This window comes from Ruditapes philippinarum, unplaced genomic scaffold (genome assembly GCF_026571515.1).
Source record: "Ruditapes philippinarum isolate M1 unplaced genomic scaffold, ASM2657151v2 ctg22_1_1_1_1, whole genome shotgun sequence".
In the NCBI taxonomy this organism is placed as follows: Eukaryota; Metazoa; Mollusca; class Bivalvia; order Venerida; family Veneridae; genus Ruditapes; species Ruditapes philippinarum.
In genome coordinates, this window is record NW_026859666.1 from 358,332 (window position 1) to 377,542 (window position 19,211).

The 19,211-nt window shown below is 31.8% G+C and overlaps 1 long non-coding RNA gene across 2 annotated transcripts in view; it reads right to left on the bottom strand.

The window, feature by feature from the left end:
• LOC132757431 (uncharacterized) overlaps positions 1-19,211 on the bottom strand; it is a 73,766-nt gene that overhangs the window by 14,412 nt on the left and 40,143 nt on the right. For both annotated transcript variants that reach the window (XR_009629450.1, XR_009629451.1), the window contains 2 exons: positions 17,436-17,551; positions 4,303-4,401 (listed from right to left, as the gene is read on the bottom strand). This is a non-coding gene — a long non-coding RNA (uncharacterized LOC132757431). The remainder of the gene's footprint in view (positions 1-4,302; positions 4,402-17,435; positions 17,552-19,211) is intronic.

Consider the following 19,211-nt stretch of genomic DNA (forward strand, 5'->3'; position numbering starts at 1 on the left):
TTTTGACCCCAGGGCTATAATTTGAACAATCTTGCCAGAGGTTCCTTACACAATGTTTCATGCAAAATATCTTAACTCTAGCCTTTGTAAATTTAGAGAAGATGATTTTTTAAGTTTGTACTATATACATATAAGGAAAACCTATGGCCACCAGGGGGCGGGGCTAATTTTGACACAAGAGGCAAAATTTGAATAACTTTTGTAGAGTACCTTCAGATGATATAATTTAACAAATATTAAAGCTCTAAGCCTTGTACCTTCAGACAATAAGATTTATTTATTTTTTACTATATGTATATATTGAAATCAATGACCCAAAGGGCGGGGGCAATTTTGACCCCAGGGCTATAATTTGAACAATCTTGCTAGAGGTTTACTACACAATGTTTCATGCAAAATATCTAACCTCTAGCATTTGTCAATTGCTAGAAGAATTTTTTTTGAAGTTTTTACTATAAGTTTTTACTATATACATATAAGGAAAACCAATGACCCCCGGGGCGGGGCCGATTTTGACCCCAGGGCTATAATTTGAACAATCTGGGTAGAGGTCTACCAGACAATGCCTTACGCAAAATATATAAGCTCTAGGCCTTTTGGGTCTTTACAAGAAGGTGTTTTAAGTTTTTACTATATGTACATATAGTGAAAATCAATGACCCCGGGGCGGGGCCGATTTTGACCCAAGGGCTATAATTTGAACAATCTTGGTAAGGGTCTACCAGAAGATGCCTTATGCAAAATATCTAAGCTCTAGGCCTTTTGGGTTTTTACAAGAAGGTATTTTAAGTTTTTACTATATGTACATAGTGAAAATCAATGACCCTCGGGGCGGGGCCAATTTTGACCCCAGGGCTATAATTTGAACAATCTTGTTAGATGTCTACCAGACAATGCCTTATGCAAAATATCTAAGCTCTAGGCCTTTTGGGTCTTTACAAGAAGATTTTTTAAATTTATTCTTATAATTCCTTTTGGTTGCCATGGCAACCAGATTTCTGCATGGAATGAAATTCTTTGAACAACTTTGGAAGCCCTTCACCCAAGGAACAATCCTGCCAAGTTTGGTTGAAATTGGACTAGTGGTTTTTCACAAGAAGATTTTTTAAGTTCACTATATAATCTATATAACACACACACAAACACACACACAAACACACACACACACACACAGGTGAATCGCTATATGCCACCGCATCGCAGATGCTGCGGTGGCATAAAAATATAAAACAAGGTTTACGGTAATAATTCAATAACGTTTTTTTTTGTATTTTGACAATGTTAAGCCAAGTAATAAAGCATTGAGATTCTATATAAATATTAATCAAGAAATAAAAATTGAGTAAATAATGTTGGTAACGTAAAACAAACAAACAAATTGATATACTTGAGATCTATCTAGACCATCATACCTCTAGAAAAAAAAAGTTTTTAGATGATCTAAGAATTCCACCTATCACACAGAATGTCAAAACATGTTTAAAGTCACAATTCAATCATTTGAACTAATTACCCCATTCATCAGCCCAATCATAAAAATAATTGTAATTTTGTAAAATTTCAGTCAAATTTTGAAACAATTTATTATAACAGATTTATTTTTTCCAGATTAGAAACTTTTCTGTTATTACGTCATCATTGAGTTACTATCATGTAGGAACATGCAGCCGCTGCCTGCAACTATCATACAGATGTTTTCGACAGCACTGTCACTCCTGTTAACAGGTGATAACCACTAGATTACTGAAAACTTTCTAAAATTCTCAAAAACCTGGAAAATGCATGCTTTCCACTCTCTCACAGTGTTTGATTTATACAAAGATAGCTTCACTTCATTATCTTAACAGATGTTTATCAAACTTGTTACATAAAATATATTCTATAGTGTACCGATATTACATTAAAATTTATAGATGACATTTTAAATTTACATCATTAGTTATTCGCCAAAGCCATCGAAACAAAAATTACACAGTTTTATCAATGAAGTAAAAGGTTATTTTGACAAAAAAGTAACAATCATTGATGTAAATAAAGTCGTAATAACATGAAAACTTAATTACAAATTCATTGAAGAAAAATTTGGATGATTCACTATATTTTCACCTAATTTGGTGCGTAAACTTTCCAGTTACAACTCAATCATTCAAGTTTCTCATGTAAGAAATTAATTTGTTTTTCTTTTTAAAATATCATACTGAAATTCATTTCATATTAAATGGTAATATAATAGTTACATTAATTCTGCTTTGGTAGTTCGCCTAAGTAGTGACTTACACGGACTGTATTTGGATTTCTACTATACATGTATTTAACGCGCGTCTTTGGGATAAATATCAAATTTAGACAATGGTTCGACAAAAGCCAAAAAAAAAATGAGGGCATTCGTGACCTCTATGATTTCATGTCATCTTCGTAAATTCTTGACACTTGAAATAAAACAACATGTCATCATAAAACCATTTATTTGTACCGTTTTGTATTTTAATTATAAGTAACGATTATTAAAACATCACTTATTTATTACCTATTTGTCAACTTGAAACTTGAATTTATGAATAAATTTAGAAAAACGGAGTCGAATCAAAGGAACAATAATGACAAAATCATGTACTGTGCAACCGACGGACACACGAAAGATGTAAAGTTGACATTTAGTCATGTAAAAGCTGGTAATGCATGCTATATGCCCCTCAACTGACAATTTTTGTATGGCATCTACGCTTTATGTTCAGTTCTAAAAAAACTCTCATTACTAGGTGCTTATGTCAATCAAAAAACTAGATGCTTATGTCAAACAAAATATAAATATAATAAACACATTAAATGAGACACACTTTTTAATTTTCAATAAATATATACAATATTTTTTTGCTCCAATCCCATTAAACTTAAGAGGGGAAACTTCTTAAAATATTCCATTACCAATAGATGTTATAACTCTACGAAAAACTCTCCATCTCATACAATGACTTTGAACTTTATTACACTTAAAGTTTGATATTTAAAAATTTCTTACTGATACAAACAAAATGGAATTTGTTTAAAAAAGAAACAATGTAGTTTTTTAGTAAAAACCACAAGAAATTTGTCGAAACCCAAACATGCTTCTTAAATATCAGCCATGATTTTTGTTATTCTGACTTGATGATCTTCATGATACTGCGGATGCCTTATAACATGAAATAGCAAAATAAATTGTCTCCGTATTTCAGATCATTAAGAATAACTGGAGAGGGAGTAGGGAAATACAATCTAGGCGGTGAACATTTCAATCTACTGAGTCTAACCACACGAGTACTCGTATTGTGAAAAGTAAACCACTGGATCTCACCTCTGAAAACAATATTACCCTGCGGTTCAAGACCGGAAAATGACAAGTTCACGTAATGTTCGGACCGAATGTTTGGGAATCGATATACAAGCAGGGTTTCTATAACATTTACATTGAAACTCGAGGAGTTTTCTTTTGTTATAAGAAGTTCTTGCATCATCATGAAATACATAATCAACATGCATGTCAGATACATGTAAACAGGTAATTTTAACTCAGATTCTGATGAAAGTTAAATTAGTTTTGGCTACACAATACATATTAAAATTGTTAATTAGTTTTGCAGTACGATCAGCTTACATTGACTGTATGAATTGTGTAACAGTTTACCTGTATTAAGTACAAACAGCAAAAATATTCCCATATAATGTTTAGTGTTTTGTTTCAATTTGTGTTATTGCATACCACATTTGTGTAATTTGACTGCCTGTATTTCAAGCAACTTCCTACGCACCTTGTCTTTAATTTTGTAGTAAAGCATTACTATGACCGGAAGGCGAAAATTTGACGTAACAGAAACAGTAGATGACTCTAACACTCCCACAACAAGAAAGCTGACTGATTCATTTTATCGCAAAAGGAAATAGGTACAAAAACATTTTGGTCAAGTTTCAGCGTGAGGGCAAAAGAGAAATGTCACTTTTGTTGGTATTCTTTAAAATTTTCATCTTTATTTCTCAAGTTTAGAGCAAATAACTTGATACAAGCATGAAAATGTAATTAACAATTTAATAGTAACTGATATGATCGGAGACTGGCAATTTCATTTGAACTAACAATTAAAGGGGCACTACTCTGTTGCTAAAAATATTCATTCTTTTTACAAAAGCAATCATGAACTTGTCGAGGACACATTTCTCTACTCCCTAATCGAGAGAAAAAATCAGTTTGCAGAGAAACATACTTTCGTAACTAAAACATTATAATCTGTTTATTGATGTACAAAATAAATATTTGAAATAGTTTACCGTATTTTTTAGTATTTTTTTTAACAAATGACTTTCATGATCGAAGGTGGCCCTGGGCTGTCAGTCCATGATGTAACTTGATACGTCTGTCGTACACTTCTGAAAATAGACGACAAATAGATAATTAATACCCCTCCCATTTACACTATCAATTCTTAAGCCATCAGTCAGGATAATTTTAAAGTTAGGACCTGGTTAAGTACATAAACATCATATTTTATGACTGGTCATTAAGACATACTAAATTCATCTTCATTATTTTATGACAGCTTAATATCAGGTTATTCACACTTGGTTTAAAAAGAATCAAATTTTGTGTTGTTAATTATTAGTTCAAGCTATCCTAAATTATTCTGACTACACTCGGTCTTTAAGATGGAAGGAGCCCGCTTGGTCACAGGGTCAAAATTTGGAGACAAGTCTAAATGGTAAACTATCCAGGAAAACTAGTTAAACATAGCGATCTGGTAAAAACCAGTTATCAAAACTTTTTTTACATGCCAAATGCACCATTTTCATCCTAATCTTATCTTATCATGTAAGCAGAACATTTAATATTCAATCAGATAATGCAAGTTAAAAAAATAAAATCCTTTTCTCTTATTGCCTTTGTATGCTCCCTTCTTTTTTTTCCACCCAAAATCCCCCTACTTACAACAAAATATTCATGGCATCCTTAAATAAACTTTATGAAATTGATATAAAAATAGTTCAATATTGATGCTATTAAATTCCCCCACATCAATGGGACAACTTCCAGAGGGAGTTGACATTCTAAACCTGTATCGATACTCCATAAATACGCAAGAAGCTTGACTTCAAAGGGCGTGTTCCGCTGTACAAGTGCCATAATTGGTGGACGGAGAAAAAAAATCCCCGCATATCCTATTTAATATATTTATACAACACTTGTGCAGAGCTTAGAAGTTCTCAAAAGTATTTGACAGTACTTGCGGCTGTTAAAAGTAAACTGAATAGATTTACTTTCTATTTTAAATATTTTATTTGAATAATTTCTTAAATTCAATATTTAGAAAAGAATTGAATAATATAAGCCCATTTTCATTGCTTCTTTTGTAAACATGTGACACTTGCTGTAGAAGAAAAAAAAAGTTTGGTTATCTGTTAGTTGATAAATTCTCTTAATTTTCCCAGCTACTGTAAATGGAATTTATTAAAAGCACCTTTAAACTTTCACATTGTATCAAACATAACAATTACATGATGCAAATAAAATATAGCCTTACAACTTTACAAAAAAAAATTCATAAAAACCTTAAAAGATTACCAAGGTACTAGACTTAAGACTTTAATTTTTTACACCGGAAAATAATAAACCATTGCCACCATATAGAGCCAGGCCAGCCTCCATTTCTGTATAGTGTGACCACGGTCTGTACTGGTGGTTGCTTTGATTTTTATATTTTGAAACTATAATCCCTTCAACTTCTATTGAACTGTTCCCAATTCAAAGCAAGACAAGCCCATTACAAAAATACAGCATCACAGTTAATCAAAATGTAGATGCAAACTAATGCATTAACTAACACATAAATTTAAGTTTCTCACAAAAAATTGTAATTTCACATAAAATCACCAAAATTTTATTTCAAAAGGTAGTAATCTGAAACTCAGTAGAAAGCCATAGAAGCATGTGAAGAAGTTTTTACGGATGTTCTTACATGCACATACAAAAATTCTTAAATTAAAATTTACCTTAAATTGCGAAACCTTGACTCCGAAGGTAAAAACTTACAAATACCATAAAAAAAAAACCTTAACTTTTTTTCTCTTCAAAGTGATCTATGTGTCAGCTATTAATTTACAGAACATGCTAAAAATGGTTTAATTTTCACAGAAGAACCAAATATTTGCGTATCTCGGGTCTAAAATGATTAATTAATATGGGTACGTGAAATGTTTGAATATATACAGCTCATTGATCGCAACTTTCGATAACACCATTCATCTTTTCACGAGACGTAAATAAAATTCTTTTACCTACTACAAAAAGATTATGAAAAATCGCCAGTTCAGCAAATCTGTTATTGCGTAGTTTTATACCCTACAGATCTGGGTCAATACGGATTAAGGAAGAAAACATGAATACTAAATGTCCTTTGATGAGAGTTGTTTAAAAAAACATGTTTCAATACTGACAATCTGTTACAAAAATATTGATACAGTTTATGTACTACTAGTACATAAAAATATTTTTCTACAGCTACTATGTCAATTAGCAAATATGTCAATTATCTGAATAGGATCTGGACAGAATTTTATTAATACCTAACTTTAAAATGCATTATTATAATTAATCCAATTATAACTTCTTTTCATCAACTGAGTAAAAAAGATATAGTATTGTTTTTGCATTTATGGTTGCTTTACTGGTCAAAGGGAAGCAACTCTGGTATAACCCATGTGGATAACTTCAAACAAATGTAAAAAAAACCCCACAATTCAGGACTTGTAACACTTTTTCTCATTGTTTACATTTTTCAGTTGTTTACATCAACAATTTATTTTTTTTCTATTCTATGTTAAATTATCATGTTATTTTCATATATTTATATTTCCATGCTTCGTAACACACTGACGTTGAGATATCGCAGGTCGAAAAACAAAATTGTATAATAACCATCAAAATATATTTTCTTTGAATTCTATTTAAATATATTAATTATACAAGACATCTATGTAAATACATTTTTCATCGCTCATGCAAAACCGGAGTTTTGACATACTGTAACCATAAAATGTTTAGTGTTCGCCATTAAATCTCAAAAAAGAAACAAAAGGGTCAATTAAATTTCTTAATTACCTTATAAACGACAGTAAAATTCAAATGATAATTATGCAGATAGAGGCAATTTGAATAATGCAGTAAAATACGAATAATAAAATCACAAATTTCATAGAATTATTGCTAATGGGAAATTTACGTACCATAATTCACGAGCAATCGTAAATAAAAACTTAACAAGTTATAATATATTTATTAATTATTTACATAAACCTGTTCAAATTATAGAATAGTTTTACATATTTAAGAGTGTATAGCAACGTATCATTATTATTCAGATTATTATATGATGAAAAAATATCTTGTAGAAAGAACATCATCGCCTGTTATGCAAATATTCTTATCATGTAGGTACAGTGTAATTAACTTCATTTTTATGCACTGCAAAATCTGTATCAAGATATGCCTCGTTTTAAAATTCGGAACTATCACTTGCAAACAAAGGGGTACAAAGACTTGCCATGTTTTGAATTCAAAACTATCCCTTGCAAACAGAGAGGTACCAAGACTTGCCATGTTTTGAATTCAGAACTATCCCTTGCAAACAGAGTGGTACCAAGACTTGCCATGTTCTGAATTCAGAACTATCCCTTGCAAACAGAGAGGTACCAAGACTTGCCACATTCTGAATTCAGAACTATCCCTTGCAAACAGAGAGGTACCAAGACTTGCCACATTTTGAATTCAGAACTATCCCTTGCAAACAGAGAGGTACCAAGACTTGCCACATTCTGAATTCAGAACTATCCCTTGCAAACAGAGAGGGATATTGCTTTAAATTTAGAACTAGACAGGAAATCAATATCCAAATACTAATTCTAATGCAAACATTAAGAAGTTAAAATAAACAGAGTCTGGTCATGCTGCTTGTATGTGCAGGCTGGCCTGGTTCCCAACAAAATTATCATTTCCCTATGTGCAGGCTGGCCTGGTTCCCAGTAAAATTATCATTTCCCTAACACTCAAAGAGTAAATTTTAAAGACATATATAATGATACTACATGTAAAACAATACAATTCCATTCCCTGATAATAAAAAACCCCACTTTCTAACACATCCATCAAGTAAGAATAATTTACATATCATAATATGCTAAGAAGTAGTATGACCCAATTGTACTTTTCAACCAAAGTAGCATAAATTATGCAAATAAGATTGGTTCAAAAACCAGCATCAAATTTTAAACATGATTACCAAATAACCTTAAAATCTATACAGCTATTCAACATCTTTGACATAAATTTTTTTTTTTAAGTACAAAGTATATTGTATAAAAATGTGCCTTTTAGAAACAGAAAATAAGTAGTAGCACATGATAAATGTTATAAATCAGTCAAAATTAACACCAGAAAACATACCTCATGCCTGTGTGAGTTTTCAAAAGTAACATAGTAACATAAGTGTATGACAGTTTTATAGGACCCGAGACAGTTTTCATGGTACGGTACAGGGATTACAAGTGTAATTTAGTAATCAAGTAAATATTTCTCTGGAATCTTAATTAGATAACATATCAATTAGCCGTCCATTTCGCGTTCATCCGTCAACAATATCCAGCCCCATAGATCGGCTGTCAAAAATTGTGACCATCCTTGACTGACTCAGCAGTAATACCTCCCCCTCTGGGGAGACTCGTACATTGGCTGATCAAACCAACATTGCCTGTTTGTTACTTAACATTTAATTATCTAATAATATATCAAACTTTCATCCAATATTGACATACAATTAAGATTAAGTTGTATAAAAACATTAAATAGTATACCTCCAATTGCCCTTAAAATTTAAGTAAATTTAAAGCAATATTTAGACTATACAGTAAAGACTGTTTACAGTGACCTTCGATGGGAGAAAAGAAAAAAGGTCATTATAGACAGGGAGTCACTGTGGACAGTCTCTATATAATTCGGATATATGAACATATCATACCAATATTTTGTTGAAAAGCAGGATAGTACCATACTAAGGGTTTAAGTTAAAATTGCATGTATAATTGGTTAAGATTATAAACTACACCATAACATTAGTATCTAAAAGTTACATATTCATTAAAATGTAATTTATATTGATAAATCTGTTTGTAAAAAAATGTTTAATTTCAATTTTACTTATGAGATGTTACTGTAGAGACATTTACTTTTGTATAATCTACCTGTTTACTTTACGGAGTTCAATGTATTAATAAAACATTAGATACAAATCTCCACATAATTTCTAGATAAGTGCTCCGAAAAAAATTAACAATCGAGGTTTCAAACATAACCACACCTTTAAGACGTTTGGCATTGTTTATCTTTACTCGCCAAAACACCGCAGCATTTATGTATATGCATGTGTCTTTAATCATTTTATCGGCGAAAATTGATTGAATTTGTCGCCATATTGTGTAATTGTCAACAAACAGCCACAGTGTATTAGCGTGTCGCCGATTGGTCAATGCAAACTGCCGTAGATACAACGCGCGTTCTGATTCGTCAATCATGAATACGTAATGAGAAAGATAAACATAGTGAACTCTTGCCTTGCGGCGTGTATTGAACTTTGTTGATGTTGACACGCGTTCTTAATTAGCGGATTAACGGTAATTGGTTGTAATTGAGAGGTAAACAAATTATTAACAGACCTAGCGGCGTAAATAAGTATGACGGAAAATTATAAAAATCGACTTCTTCGCCAAAGTCGTCACCTAGTTCAAGTCATGCTCCCCTTGCAAAAGTCGCTGTTTACGGCTCAAATACCGTAACGGGTGACTAAATCATGGTCGTTGTACGGACTAGACAGGTAGTCGCTACATACAGACCATTTATATAGTAAATACTGTTCGGCGCACCTAACTATGGTCACTATAGACAGAACGTCGCTATATACAGGGGGTCGCTAAGACAGTCTTTACTGTATTTAAACTATAATGTCCGTTATGTATAAGTTTCTCAATTTATGTTCTGTCTTAAGTTATGAATAAATCATACAAATAATATCATTATCTACATATATGTACATCTGGAGACTCAAACTACTGAGTTATCTTCCTACTGTTTAAGAATGAAGTGTTCTGATTGTCTCCCTTTAATTTCAAATACTGATTATCTCCCTTCCCCACAATAATACATAATCCCTATTACATCATCAATGTTACATTTCTTCAATACATAATGCCCTTATCCCTTTCCTTTTCAATGCATAGACTTATGATAACAAACCAATCTTACAAGACAACCTAAAAGTACACGAAAGTAAATAACAATAAATCATACCCCAGATAATTATCCAAAACGATCAGGTCCAATGTTATCTATCTTTTACATAGATTTTGTCCAATAACTTAATTAAAAGTTCTAACATGAAAGACCTATAACATTTTGACGTTAGTTTTAAGTCATTTATTGAAATTCATACTTTCACATTAATTCACCATGCAATGTAACCTTCATGGCCAGGGGGCAACGTAATTCAGAATGGAATGTCAACAATTTCAAACTAATAAAAATACAGGCCCTATGTAACTAAATCTTGTCTGGTCTTTTTGAGGAAAAGTTGTAAAATGTTATTATAACTCAACTTCATCTTAAACACCTAAATTGCCCTGAATTCTGTCTCATCTGAATTATTCAGTGAATTTTTTTTTTCTCTGAGACGACTTTATAGTAGTAAACAGTTCAACATATTTATATATATATATATCTAGTGCATATAGAAAACATTCTGCAGAACAAAATCAGACAAGTATAAAGAAATTGCTTTCAAATAAATGCATACCTCCCCTACATTGACTTTGGTATGCATGACTTGAACATAACCACATCAAAATGCACGATTCTACGGCCAATTGTTTTAACTATAAAACCAATCAGCTAGAAACTGCCAAGACAATACGCATAGAAAAGTACAAATTATATTTTATCTTCTCTAAATTCAAATCAAGAATTCAGTACAACACTGAACTGTGTGATAGAAGTCTAAGAAGAAAACAACATATCAACACTTGAACTGTATGAATCTAAAAAATGACTACTGAACTTACATCTTCTTACCACCATGAGTTATTTTACAGGGTCCATAACTCTGTAATAGTAATGATTTATTTTAAAGTTTCCACAACTATGTCATAGACGATCAAAACTGGGAATGCAACTTTTGCACAGAAATCATTTAAAAGTGGAAAGTTACCTTTTGAACATACCTGGATGATGTTCCAGTCATGACCTACTTTGATCTTTTTTACCATTTCTCAACAAACAATCACCAACTCCTCCACAAGAATCACATAAAGGAATGGTAGAGAAAGAATGAATGAAACTAGAAATGTGTCCATAGGACACGGATGCCCCCACACGCCACTGTTCTGTCAATCTTATGACTCTAGGTCAAATATTTTTTGGACTACATGTGCCACAAGTTGAAAACTAAAAATCAACAAAGGGCCATAATTCTGTTAAATTTGGTCGCAGCAAAAATTCCTACCTTTACTACTATCTACACATTAAGGTTGTTAATCCCTGGAAATTTAAGCAAAATCTGCCATCCGGTTTAAGAGAAGTTGCGTTCACAAAATTTCTACATAATAAGTATATAGACATTATAGTGAAAAAATCAACAAAGGGCCATAATTCTGTAAAATTTGGTCGCAGCGAAAATTCCTTCCTTTACTACCATCTACACATTAAGGTTGTTCATCCCTGTAAGTTTAAGCAAAATCTGCCATCCGGTTTAAGAGGAGTTGCGTTCACAAAATTTCTACATAGTATATAGTGAAAAAATCAACAAAGGGCCATAATTCTGTTACATTTGGTAGCAGCAAAAATTCCTTCCTTTACTACCATCTACACATTAAGGTTGTTCATCCCTGTAAGTTTAAGCAAAATCTGCCATCCGGTTTAAGAGGAGTTGCGTTCACAAAATTTCTACATAGTATATAGTGAAAAAATCAACAAAGGGCCATAATTCTGTTAAATTTGGTCGCAGCAAAAATTCCTTCCTTTACTACCATCTACACATTAAGGTTGTTCATCCCTGTAAGTTTAAGCAAAATCTGCCTCCCGGTTTAAGAGGAGTTGCGTTCACAAAATTTCTACATAGTATCTAGGGAAAAAATCAACAAAGGGCCATAATTCTGTTAAATTTGGTCACAGCAAAAATTCCTTCCTTTACTACCATCTACACATTAAGGTTGTTCATCCCTGTAAGTTTAAGCAAAATCTGCCATCCGGTTTTAGAGGAGTTGCGTTCACAAGATTTCGGGACGTACGGACGGACGGACGGACAAGTGCAACGCTATATGCTCCCACATTGTGGGGGCATAAAAAACATGCAAGCTTCAGCTAGGATTGAAAGTCTCTTGATACATGCTCTTTAGCAGAATGTTAGAAAGAATTTTGTTTTTTGAGAAACCTAGTAATAAATCCTTAAGAAAACTTGGGGATATATACATGTATATAATAATTATATACAACTGCCCAGTTACATGGTATCTTTACAGGTAAAATATTCAGTAAATGTATGGCACATACAGGTCAATAACTCTTTACAATCTTACCTATATGGTTGTGAATCAATGACAATTACAATATCCAAATTGAAACAAATCTCTTCTCTGATTTGGTCACTTTTTCGCGTCATTAAATGTTAAATGAACAATTATTTTTCTGCGCTTTCAAGTTGTACAGCTATATTAACTAAATTTTTCTATATCCCCTCTTGTGTATTGACCTAAGCACCTACAAGTATATAACTGCCAGATTAATCAATAACCGCAAATGGTCAACAACATTCTATATATACATAAAAATAGGAAGAAAAAGTTTTACCTTTATCTCAGGATCCAACGATCAGTGGCCAAATGAACAATGGCCTACATCGCCATTGTAAACAGTATGGAATTTAATTGAAATGTCATGAATTTTAAAGACAGATATATACCTATCCATCTAGATCACTGAATCTAGCCTAGAGGTTGTAAAACTAGTCTCAATTAAGATGGAAAATTAATCTTGCCGACTGGCGAGTTCAAATTCCTAACATTTCTCCGTAACATTTAAGTATAGTCGTTACCAGTTACAAGTATGTCGAAAATTGATAATTCATTCCGAGCATGCTGAAATTCATTTAAGATGTTCTTTCTTGAAATAGATTTTTCTTCCACTTTATTTTTTCACTCCCTTTCATCAAGAAATTTCAAAAGGTTGAATTTTATCAAGTTTTCAACAGACTGGAACCAGAATAAAATGATCAAACCATCTGCTTACCTGGATGAAACCATTCTTGATGATTCCTATTCTAATATTAGTGTGGAATATTGTATCTGTTTAAGCCAGTCCTTAGGGCAATGAGTGTCCCATTCTTTAATTCTCAAAGAAACTAGTCTTCTATTTTTACCTATTTTACTTTTGCTATCATTCCCCTCAAAGGATCACCCCTTTTTTCAGATTTTTACAAATGCCATTTTTCATTTTTTTTTCTTATTATATAATTTATCCTTTCTATTACATGTCCTTTCATTTTGAGCTGAACTAATCTGCCTCATTAAATTAATTTTTGACTAATCTAACCAACACCTTTTTCATCAAGATTTTTCCTCATTTAAGACCAACCCATTCATTATAGTTTTAGGTTCAGTTCTAAGAATTTGTTTAGACTGATATCTACCACCTTGCTGTTTTGGTCATTTTAAATTTGTTCTATGAATTTTGTCACAATTGCCATTTTTAGTACCGATTAATGCACTTCTGTTTTGATAAACCAATTTTTAATAACTATTTATCAAAAGTGTTACAAATATAGCTTTTAAACATCTGCAGATACAGCAAATAGTTTTCAAGGGTCTTAAAAAACAATCTATATATTATAAAACGCATTTTTTAATGTAAACTTGCTCATAATCTCCAGTTAAGACATATACTGCTTTAGACCAAAATGAAAAATCCCCAAATGAATCATTAGGAAATTCAAAATTGATCTATATAATCAATTTATCAAAGTAAAAACTTCCCCTTACGAATATTTCTTTAGGTCTTGAAAATTTTTTGTCCAATATTTCAATCAAGTGACATGCAACTGCATGCTGTGCTTGATTTTTTCTGAAAACAATATTCAGGAAGTTATTGACTTAACCAGGGTGTGGTGTTTACCTTTCAATATTAACGACACACTTGATGAAAAGTAATACCTATAGTGAAGTAACAGGGATTTAGAGAAAAAATTTGACAATATAAAAATAATGTTCGCACTTAAACGATTACATTTTCCCCCCTCTCCAATGTTAATAAAATGCAGACAGACACAAAAATTACAACTGTCCATAATACATCAAAGTGTTAAATTTCTGGGGTTTTTGTGAATATTTGAATGAGAGGACACCTTCCTGTAATTAGTCTATCTATTTATGTGACAAGTATCAAATCAGACAAATGACGTGTCATCCGTAACATTTTTTTCTTTAAGAGAAATTACGTGTATTTGCTTTTTTGAATCATCAGTGAAATTCTGTTATTATGTTTTAAAGTGTAATTCTTAATAACTACTATTTCCATAGCAACTTTTTTGTATCATGATCAATTTTCAAACTGGTAACATCCTGCAAAAAATGTTAAGAAAAGACGGAATCTGCACATATAATTACTGTATAGAAATAACAAATATGGTTTAATAACAAGCTGGTATTTTTCTATCATCTTTATAAAGACAAGCTATCCCATATCTTTTCAAATTGTCAAATTTACGTAAAATATTCAAAAGTCAAATTTTACAACATAAATTGTAATAGGTTGTTAAGCATTAAAGGAAAAAAAAACACGTGAATATTTTTTTTCTATAGACGAGACAAGACTAGATATTGCTATAATACGAAATATATTTGTGGCGTTTGTAGGGAAATTTAAGCTGGCTCAGCGAAACTTAAATCTCTGTCAGGGTCAATCTTACAATGTTACTCATCTCCTGTACAACACTGTACGGAGATAACCTGAATTCATGAATGAAAACTATATAAATTAGATTACACCAAGATTTATTTAAAAGTAGGTCAACCACTTCGGTACTTGAAAAGTTTACATAATATTTTAAACATTGTTTACGAAGCCTCGCTTTATTTGATCATAATTTATACAGATTTACTAACTTAAATAAAAACTCTAAATACGGTGAGTTTTTGTTCAACACTGAATTGGTATTAACCATATAAATCTAAAATCATGGACATCCGTTCAAATGAAATTTCTCTTTACTTTAAAACTTGCAAGTGCAACACCACAATAATAATTTGAAAATAAGATTCCTAAATAAACTGGAAATGTGTCCATAGGACTCATAATTATGCCTCTATATTCTACTGTCAGTCTACAGTGTGGTCAACTGAGAAGTGGAAAACCTCCCACTATATTGCATCTTTGTTTTGTACAACAGGCACTTGTCCTGCTTTGAAATTATAGCTGACCAATCTGTAAGGGATATGATTTCACAGAGCTCAAAGTAAAGTAGCCAACAGTAAGAATACATCAAAGTGCAGACTATCGTAGATCTTAACCAAAAACACTCCCATATAATATTTAGCATGGTAAGGGCTAAAAAATTTAAATTGTTGGAAAACCTGTCAAAGAGCAACTTCCTTTCTGTCGGTTTGATATATGTGGGTATATTTCTATTTATAACCCGTACAGATTTTGCACTAAATGCTTCAATAGTAAATTTACATTAATTTATTCTCTAAACATCTTCTTTCTGAAAGAATAGATCTATTCTGATGACAGTAATTAATTCATCATTGGAAAACAACATGTCTAACTAATATCACCAACCATTCATTATCACTCTCCAAAATGTCATAAATATTATTAGCACCCTTCAATTGAACAGTTACATTAAACTAAGTGATAAATTTCTGTTTCATTTGCATAATATTGTCTTTAATTAACAGCTGTTACTTTCATAACCAAAATGAAAATATGAAAAGCTTGCTCCAAAATTTCAAGAAGGCACTTTTAAATCTTAAACTGCTGGAACCAAAAGTGAATCTTTGCCATTAGTATAGAGCCAGGCCAGCCTGCACATCTGACAAGACTATATAGTATACTGTGGGTATCTCAATTTTCGTATTTCAATATTGAAATCCCTTAAACTTTAGACAAACTGTTCTAAATTTAAAGCTGGGTAAAGCCATTACACAACTTCAGCTGGTTTAGTGTCAAAAGTACACCTTTATCTGGCTTAAAATTGTTGTTACTTTTGTTTTTTGTTTTATGTTTAATGTGGCGCCAACACAATATAGGTCATATGGTGACTGTCCAGCTTTACTGGTGGAGGAAGACCCCAGGTGCACGTCAGTACATAATTTTAGGCACAACTGGGCATCAGAGTAGAACCAGTGTCGAGTGATATTCCTTACCTAGCTGGATAGCTTCCTTACATGAAGAATCCAAAGATGCTGGCCTAAAGGACAACTGATCTTTCAATACTATTCTGTAACTGGACTCACATGACCATTTCTTAGAAAACCATTTTTAGATCTATAAACATAAATCTACTGGGATATTACAATAGATAATGATATAAACACTTTAAATACACAATATATCAAATTATATCACTTGTTTTAATTAAATTATAAATGAGAATAAATTCGTCACAAATTATGAAATTAAGTTACGCACTGTTTGAACTGAAATATTTCTGTCAGGAATTCATTGTTTATATCTGTAGCTCTCACCTTTATATAATGAAGTAAGACGATAACAATGTTGTGGAGGCTCAAAGTGCTTAATTTACATATAAGTTCAGGTTTTAGAATCAGCAACAGTCTTTCGATCCCGAAGTTCAGGTGAAATTGCGGTTATCCCCCATAATTTTATTACCGTATAAATCATAATATTGTGACAATTGATCATCTTCAGTTTCATTGAAATTCAGGTCATTTAGTGCTTCGTATCTAAAAAGAATGCCTTTAGGTGTAATAACTGATTTTCTTATGATTTTCTGACGTAGTTTCTTTGAAATAAAAAATAAAAATAGCAAAATAATAGGTCAGGCATTAATGTTGTTACATTAATCTATAATTAAGTCATATATGGTGACAGACACCAATTAAATAAAAAAAACAACTATTTTTGTATCGAAAAAACAACAACAACAAACCAACAACTATCAAGAATGAAGGTCAGAATATCTGTAAATAGTACTTCAATATGGTATTGCTTAATTGAAAGCAGAATATTTTAAATTGGCCTTCAAATTGCCACTTGTTTATAACGGTAAACACTTTGTATGACATATGGACATTATAATTACCGACAAATAATTGACTCTATACATATAAATGTGACAATGTAATGAGTTTACCTTATGGTATATCAGTGGTATTTGTATAATCTATGACCACCATTGATAATGATCTAACAGAAATGATTCGTCCCTCGAGGCCTCGTCCATCAATGTTTCGATCTTGTCGCCACAGTCTATAATACAAGTAATTATAACATAGAACACATGCAAAATATTACATGCAATAGTTTCTTACACAGTGTTAAAAATTTCTGTTAACGTATACTCAAGATTAATGGTACTGTCCAGTAAAGAAGGGATTGGGTTGCAAATATTTTGCAATCTTGTGGTTTTGTCCCCAGGCACTATTTATCATCTAAGTTTTATTTGCAACAGTTTTTGTATATAAAATTGTAATATTCTTATCTTATTTGAAAATAAATAAACCTCTTAAATATTAACAAAAAACTTCCATCCTCTGTTATGTAAATATTAAAACCAAACTCCTCTTTTTTACATCAAGTCAGTACCATATCATTTACTGAACCTAACAGACTTGAGATCATAATAAAAACTATTTTAGACCTAAAATGAAGTTGTCAAAAAAAAAAAGTTATCTAAGAGAGACAACTCTTGCAAGTTCAAACAGAGTAAAATGTATCAAAGCTAATAGGAAGAGAAAATATAATTTCTGCAAATGACAAATTCTCCTGCAACTCTGTCACTACAACATAAAAATAACTTTTCATGTAAGTAAAGTTGCACCTTGATTAATTTTCTCAATCTTTCATCTTTTATTACAAAGAAAGCTCTTTTGCTTCATGTATAATAACATAATTATTTATTAAGTGCAAGGAAGTTTTAGAACTTGTACCTAAGGAATTGAATGTAATTAAGTTAGACTAGAAACAAGAGAGCCATGGTAACCCCTTATTGCTCACAAGTACATGTACATTCACCTCATTAGGTAACTTTATTATAAAGAAGTAGGAAAATCTATTTTAGTCATGGTAACCTTGACTGCAGTTTAAATTCTTGCATATCAATTATATACCTTTGATACAGCTCAATAAATAAAAGCAGTGATTATAAAAAGGGAGACTAAGTGAGCTCTAGGACATAAGGTGCTGGCCGCACAATGAGCAATACTTATAACAAATTGGCGATATCAGTGCCAGGTGAGCTAAAAAGTTTGGAGCATCACTGTTATATTCACTAGATATAATCAATGCTGTTAGTTTCATGTCAGGAAATCTTATCAATCATAAAAGCAGGAAGTTCTCCCATACGTCAGTAAATCTTCTTTAATTTGTCGACAGTTTTACGCTCTTTCTTTTCCTTTTTTGCTGCAGTAAAAATCCAATTTATGAAGGATTGTTACTTATTATTCAATTCCGTACGACATGCTGACATCTACAATTGTAACAACTTGTGAAGTAAAATTTGTCTTCTATGGAGTTATTGGGCCACCGGATTCGTAACCGTCTCTTTTTGACGATTGACAGATGAAATTTATGTCTCAAGTGGTCTTGTGGCTTTCAGACAGATTCTAAAGATGACGGTCTTACTTCTAAATAGCTATTATTAACATAATAAAATATTTCGGAACTTGAAAACGGAATCATTCATTGCTCAAGTGCGTTGTTTGTTTAACAATATTTACAGATTGTTTAACATGTAATTGCAGTTACTAAATACATTAGTTAAAGATCAATGTTAATTGAATTAATGTAAGCCAAAAGTTAGCACAACTATTGCGGTCCCGCCCCTTATTTGTTCCCCCCTCAAATTGCATGTTTTGTTCATGTTTTTGCCACATGTCGTCTGCTTTTAGAGTTGAGTGCTCATTATTAT